This window comes from Solanum stenotomum, chromosome 3 (genome assembly GCF_019186545.1).
Source record: "Solanum stenotomum isolate F172 chromosome 3, ASM1918654v1, whole genome shotgun sequence".
Lineage (NCBI taxonomy): Eukaryota > Viridiplantae > Streptophyta > Magnoliopsida > Solanales > Solanaceae > Solanum > Solanum stenotomum.
Window position 1 is genome coordinate 523930 of NC_064284.1, and position 6177 is coordinate 530106.

Consider the following 6177-nt stretch of genomic DNA (forward strand, 5'->3'; position numbering starts at 1 on the left):
TCATCAATTAGACATTTTCAAACGATATCACGCTTGGCTATGGTATGGTTTGGTTTATTTTTCTAACCAAGAAGCCATACAATTCTCAGTTATCTTAAGAGTGTATAGCTGAGTATAAAGTATTAAAATTAGTTGAATTTCATATTTTGACATATCATTGTTCGAATTCACTGGAATGGAAGTAAATAAATTTCTCTTAGTCAGTTTATTGCCTCATGTATCATCTCAATAATGGAAAGAGGAGGAGCAAGAATTAGAGTTGGTTGAAGTGAAAAGTCATATTTATACTAGGAAATAGGGAACGGCATTCTTGTGTTGGTGTAGTAAAAAGAGCGAAAGAATAGCTCACCCACCGTGAAAGAATGTCCTTTGTCCCTTTCCTCCATTGACTCTATATATGATATACGTGATACTAATTAACTCTTTTTTGTTTATTGATCTTCCATTCCATGGCTTGTTTTCTTTCTTTGCTTCGCCATTGTTGTTGTTATCGACGAAGACTCTCTTCTCCCATAATAATGACAAAGAGCAGCATAATAATTCACAATATTTGATTGGAGGCAGGAGAGCAGCTTCCTCCTCTTCACTCGCATTGATCAATTCTTGGCTTTCCAGAAAACACCTCCTTTTCTCCCGTGGTGAGTGGGAACTGAGACCCAACCAACCACCTATAAATAAATACACTACTCCCTCCCTCCCGTCGTAATGTATTTTCATTTTGCAGGTCTATTCACTAAGTCATTTAACAAGACAAAGGCGGTAGAGACGATTGAACGCCCATGCATGTCCTATATATATATATAATTACTCCACACTTGTCCTATATTCCTCCACTTTTGCCTCACCTTTCCATTATTCCTATTTCCTAATAGCCAGAGAGCCGTCACAACAGCTTTAAGGTGCAATTTTCTTCTTCTTTCTCTAAAGCTTGGGGTTTGGCTTGTCAGCTCCAGTCACGTTATTCTCGCTGAAGCTCTACATTCACTTGCCGATATTGCAAATCAGGTTCCTTCTTTTAACTCATTCATCTTTTGTACATTAATTCTAATGCCATTGATCAAACATTTCTACACCTACTATTGGCCCTTCTTGCCTATGGTTTAAATAGCTCTAAACGTGCACCAGATTCTACCCATCCGTAAGTCAAAAGTCTCAACATCATTTTACCACACTTAATTCCTCTAATACACACTGCATTATTATTATCTAACTAGGGCTTAACAACAATAATAAATAGGATTCACACCATTTTTTCTGGTGAAATACATCTCATTAAAGATGATTTTGTGAACCTAATGAATCTTTTATTTATTTATTTGTTTATTTTCAGATATGGTTACTTTAGGGAACGTTTTGTATGGTCGTTAATATCTGCTGTTGGCATCTTTTGCCTTGGTTCTGGTGCTACAATTGTTAATGGATTTCAAAATCTATGGACTTCTCAGGTAATTTATCATCAATAAAATAAAGCACTTCATTGTCTGTTGTCCCTAACAAGAATCACATTTTTCTCTCTGTATTTGTTCCAGTCCCCTGAACATCTAGAATATGCAGCTGTCATCATTGGTGGCTCTTTAATTATAGAGAGTACGATTTCTCAAATAGTCTATAGTGCAAGTAGCAGGAGTTAATGTTATTTGTCTCATTTCGAGTTCTGGATCTATTTAGGTGTTTCTCTTGTAGTGGCCATACAATCTGTGAGAAAAGGTGCTGCTTCAGAAGGAATGAAAGTGAGAGAGTATATTTGGCGTGGTCATGATCCTACAGCTGTAGCTGTCATGACTGAGGTGATAGACATGGTCTTTTTTTATTTGGACTTCCTAGCTACTTAATGTACGTGTTGTTATTAGTGATGCATGATTTGGCATTCAATTTGTAGGATGGTGCTTCAGTTTCAGGCCTGGTCATTGCGGGTGCATCATTAGTTGCAGTGAATATCACAGGAAATCCAATTTATGATCCCACTGGTTCCATTATTGTGGGCAACCTTCTCGGAATGGTATGTGAACCTATTCTCTTGTTCAGATGTATAGTTAAAACTCAGTCTCATCATCAAATGGAATATGAATTGCAGGTTGCTGTATTTTTAATTCAGAGGAACCGACATGCTTTAATTGGTAGAGCAATTGATGACAAAGACTTGAAAAAAGGTATGAAGTTTTTGGAAAATGATCTTTCTGGACTGCTCTTCTTTACTAATCTGGTTGATTAATTAACTAAAGTATCCAAAAAATATTCTTGACACTGCAGGTTGTTGATTCTGTTCATGATTACAAAAGTGAGGTGATTGGACCTGGCTTCTTTAGGTTTAAGGCAGAGATAGGTGATTGAATCCGGTGCATCCATATTCAGCTTGTTTCTTAGTACATGTGTTAATATTTATTTAGTGTCTTTATATTGCAGACTTCAACGGCGTGAAGCTGGTACAAAATTATCTCAACAGAGCTGGACGCAAACAGTGGGCTAGCTAAACAGGTAACTGATTAGCAGATTTATCTCCTATGAAATCACAAGATTAGTTTTCTGATATTCTCTTTATAGCTTCGAAGGGCTGTAAAGCACAAGGATGATGCAGTGATCATGGAAGTCATGTCACATTATGGTATGAATAAGTTCAATTCTTTTTCTTGTTGACAGAGAATCAAAATACATGAATAATTTATTAGTGCTATATATATCTTGGCAGGTGAAGAAGTTGTGACCGCACTAGGGGCTGAAGTTGATCGGCTAGAGAAGGAAATCCAAAAAATAGTTCCTGGTATTAAGCATGTGGACATTGAAGCACATAGTTCAATTGGTTCATCCCCGTGAGCATTCGCTGTAATGTATGTAACACTTTTGTTTCAAGAATGCCATCCATATATATGTGAAGAAATTTTAATGTCATATAGCTTGCAAATGGAACTTTTTGTCTACAGTTACGCTCTCTTTGAAACATACATATAAATGGGATTATGACAGTGTTACGTACTCTTGTATATACCTATATATATATAAGTTTGTTTGTGAGATCTATAATGGTTTATAGCATCTTCCCCTTCACCATATTGAATAGCAATTTCTTTTGTTATTGGGACATGCCCTGCCTGCGTTGATGATGAGAGAGGAAAGTATATTGTTGCGTCCACAAAATAAGGTCTAAATGTAAATCTGTAATATTGATGTGTGAATATATATAACACAATTGCTAAGCCAAAATCTGAAGATTGTTGAATAAATTGACGATTTTGAGTTCTATACACACAATGGATAATGGATTTATAGACTTGACTATTTAAAAGGCACTACATTACAAGAAAACTGCAGCTAGAACTCAACGTGTACTCATCATTATCGAAAACACACAATCTTCCAGGTGCCTTTAATTATGTGTACCGTCTGTAGTTTTAAGAAAGTGATTTTAATTATGCTTCAATCTGGTATAAATATGAATATATTTCTTTTCTTTTTTTCTATATATATACCGAATGTTCTTTTTAAGAATCAGTTTCTTACCCATTTTTTAAAAAAAGTGTTGTCTTAGATTTTATTTTATTTTTTAAAATAGGGGGTGGTGGGAAATCAAAGTGAGGATTCATGCATCAACCAACTAAGTCACTTACCAACTATTTATCAAAATATTATATCTCGAACTAGCATACAATGGTGTGTGGTGTACACTTTCTTTTCTTTTTCTTGTTTAACAATGGTGCCAAATGACATGCAGTGCAAATGAATCATATATATATATAAAGGAGAAACATAGATGAGGTGATGTGACACCTCTCTATGGCCTCCATTTCTATTTTTTTTCTTCTCCTTTTTTTGGACATTTTTTAAGTTTTCTCCTCATTTTTAATATAATTATTATTTGTTTATAATTAATGTTTTGTTGATTAATGTGGATGTCCATAACTTCAAGATATAATATCACCATTATGTGTAATAATACTCACACCTCCACCATCTCCTCATTTATCTTCCACACCCTTTAATCTTCCCCACATTCTCAATAATTAATATCATGTTTATTGCTATCTTTTTGTATGCCTCTTATAACAATATAAATAGAGGTCTTGAGGATGTGTTATGCATTTGAAGAATTAGAAAACACTTGAATATATTTGGAAGAACAAAAAAATTCTTTGTTGTCTCTCTACATTTCTTGTCTATTTTCTCACTTATATTATTACTCTTTTTAGTTTTGTTTTACTACATATTTTCATTCTTGAAAAGTTAAAATGTTATATCTAATTGTATTTATCTTCACAAAAATAAATGTATTGATACTTGTATGCCTATCTTAAGATACTTGTATGCCTACCTTCCCATCTTTTGATATATTTTGTCTTCTTTATATATTTTATTCATAATATTTACTTTTAGAATTTCATTCCAATATTCATTGATCTCTTTGTATAATAATCAAACATTGAGGTTTGACGTTTATTCGATCTAAGGAATAAAATTCTTCAAATAAATCAAAAATATCATACAGTGACACAAAAGGAAGTTCAGTTGAATCCATTCAATTTGAATTGGTCTTTTCTCCACACCAGCTATGCCCCTAAATGACCGCTCAGTGTTATACATTTTTTGCTTTAGTATAGTATAAATCAAAAATATCATGTAGTGACACAAAAAGAAATTAAGTTGTTATGCATTTTTAGCTTTATTATAATATATAATTGTAGAAGTAATTTAATTTTTATGTATATTTTAATGAATGAAAATTCTCAATTAAATTCTTAAAAATTAGATGATATAATCACAAAAAATATCCAAAAGAAAAATACTTGAAATGTCTGCCTATAGATTTTATTGTTTGTCTGCAAATAATTTTCTTAATTCAATATAGTACATTTCACTAAAAGACTAAAAGTGCTTAAGAATATTAATTATTAGAAATAAAAAAATATATACACAAGAAAAAGAAAAAAAAAATCACCACAAATATATGACACTCACATTTCAACTAATTAAATATCTAAAAGAATCATAGTTCGATATAAAATTCAATTGAGAAAAAAAAATTGAATTTCATGCATATTAGTTTCCCTCGTTCATGCCTTCATGGTATTTAAGCATGATTATAGGAATTGATAGAATAGTTATATTTTGTGAGACTTAAATGTTTTTTCATGATATTTAATATTTCTATTGTCATTGGAAGGAAAAAATTAAGCGTTAATGAAGCATATATATCTTGCCCGTTAGCCTTCTATAAATACTCAAATAGATTGAACATATTATTTTCTTTTTAGTACTACTTTATGCATTTAAGAATCTTGAAAACTTAAAAAAACTTCATAAGTTGATTAAAAAAAATTGAATACCATTATATTTATACCTACTCACCAAATGAATATCAACATTATTTTTTTAGTAGAAAAATGGATGGAACTTATTTTTGTGTTTATATTCTAACCTATATTAATTGTGAATATACAATGAGATGTGTTTTAAAAGAATTTTTTTGATATCATGTTTTCATTTAATTATTTCTTGAGTAGCAAAGACTAATTAAATAAATAGATAACTTAGTTAAGAAATGCATAGTCAAAGGTCTGCTAACAAGCTATTTTTATACATATTTTTTCATATTTACTTTAAAAAAAAATATAGATAATGTTTTATGTACCTTTTGATTTAGAATTTTAAAACTTAAATTTTGAAAAAGACTTTTATGTATCTTATAATTTCTTCTATTTAGATTATACGTTTGAAAGAAATATTGAAAATAAAATTGATTATATTTTTTGATGATTTTAATATTCGAGTATTAGAAAAAACAAAAAATAAATCATGAATTTGGTGGGCATTTGGCCATATACAATTAGAAATTAGGCATTTGGCAATATATAATTAGAATTATTTCTTTTTCATTTTACTAGAAATTTTTAAAATCAAAGTTGTGTTTTATTATATTTTTTTTCACAAATAAGACAAAATAACATTTTATTTGAAATTCTAAACATGGAGTGTAATTTGAATTTTTCATAGTCAAAATTAATTTTTAAATAAAGTAAAAATTATTTCAGAAAAAAAACGGGTGATATAGTTTAATTCTCTGCGGAGTGCGGATAAATTCACTAGTAGAGAAATAAATTGGAAAAATTAGAAAGAAAGAGTTTCCTATTGAACTATCAAATGTTTATGTTTTCTATCTGAAATGACGAATACACTTGAGTTAATTGT

At 30.7% G+C, this 6177-nt stretch overlaps 1 pseudogene; it reads left to right on the forward strand.

Moving 5' to 3' along the window:
* The first annotated feature begins 231 nt into the window (after positions 1-231).
* LOC125857663 (metal tolerance protein C4-like) lies at positions 232-2838 on the forward strand (annotated as a pseudogene).
* Positions 2839-6177: the final 3339 nt, after the last annotated feature.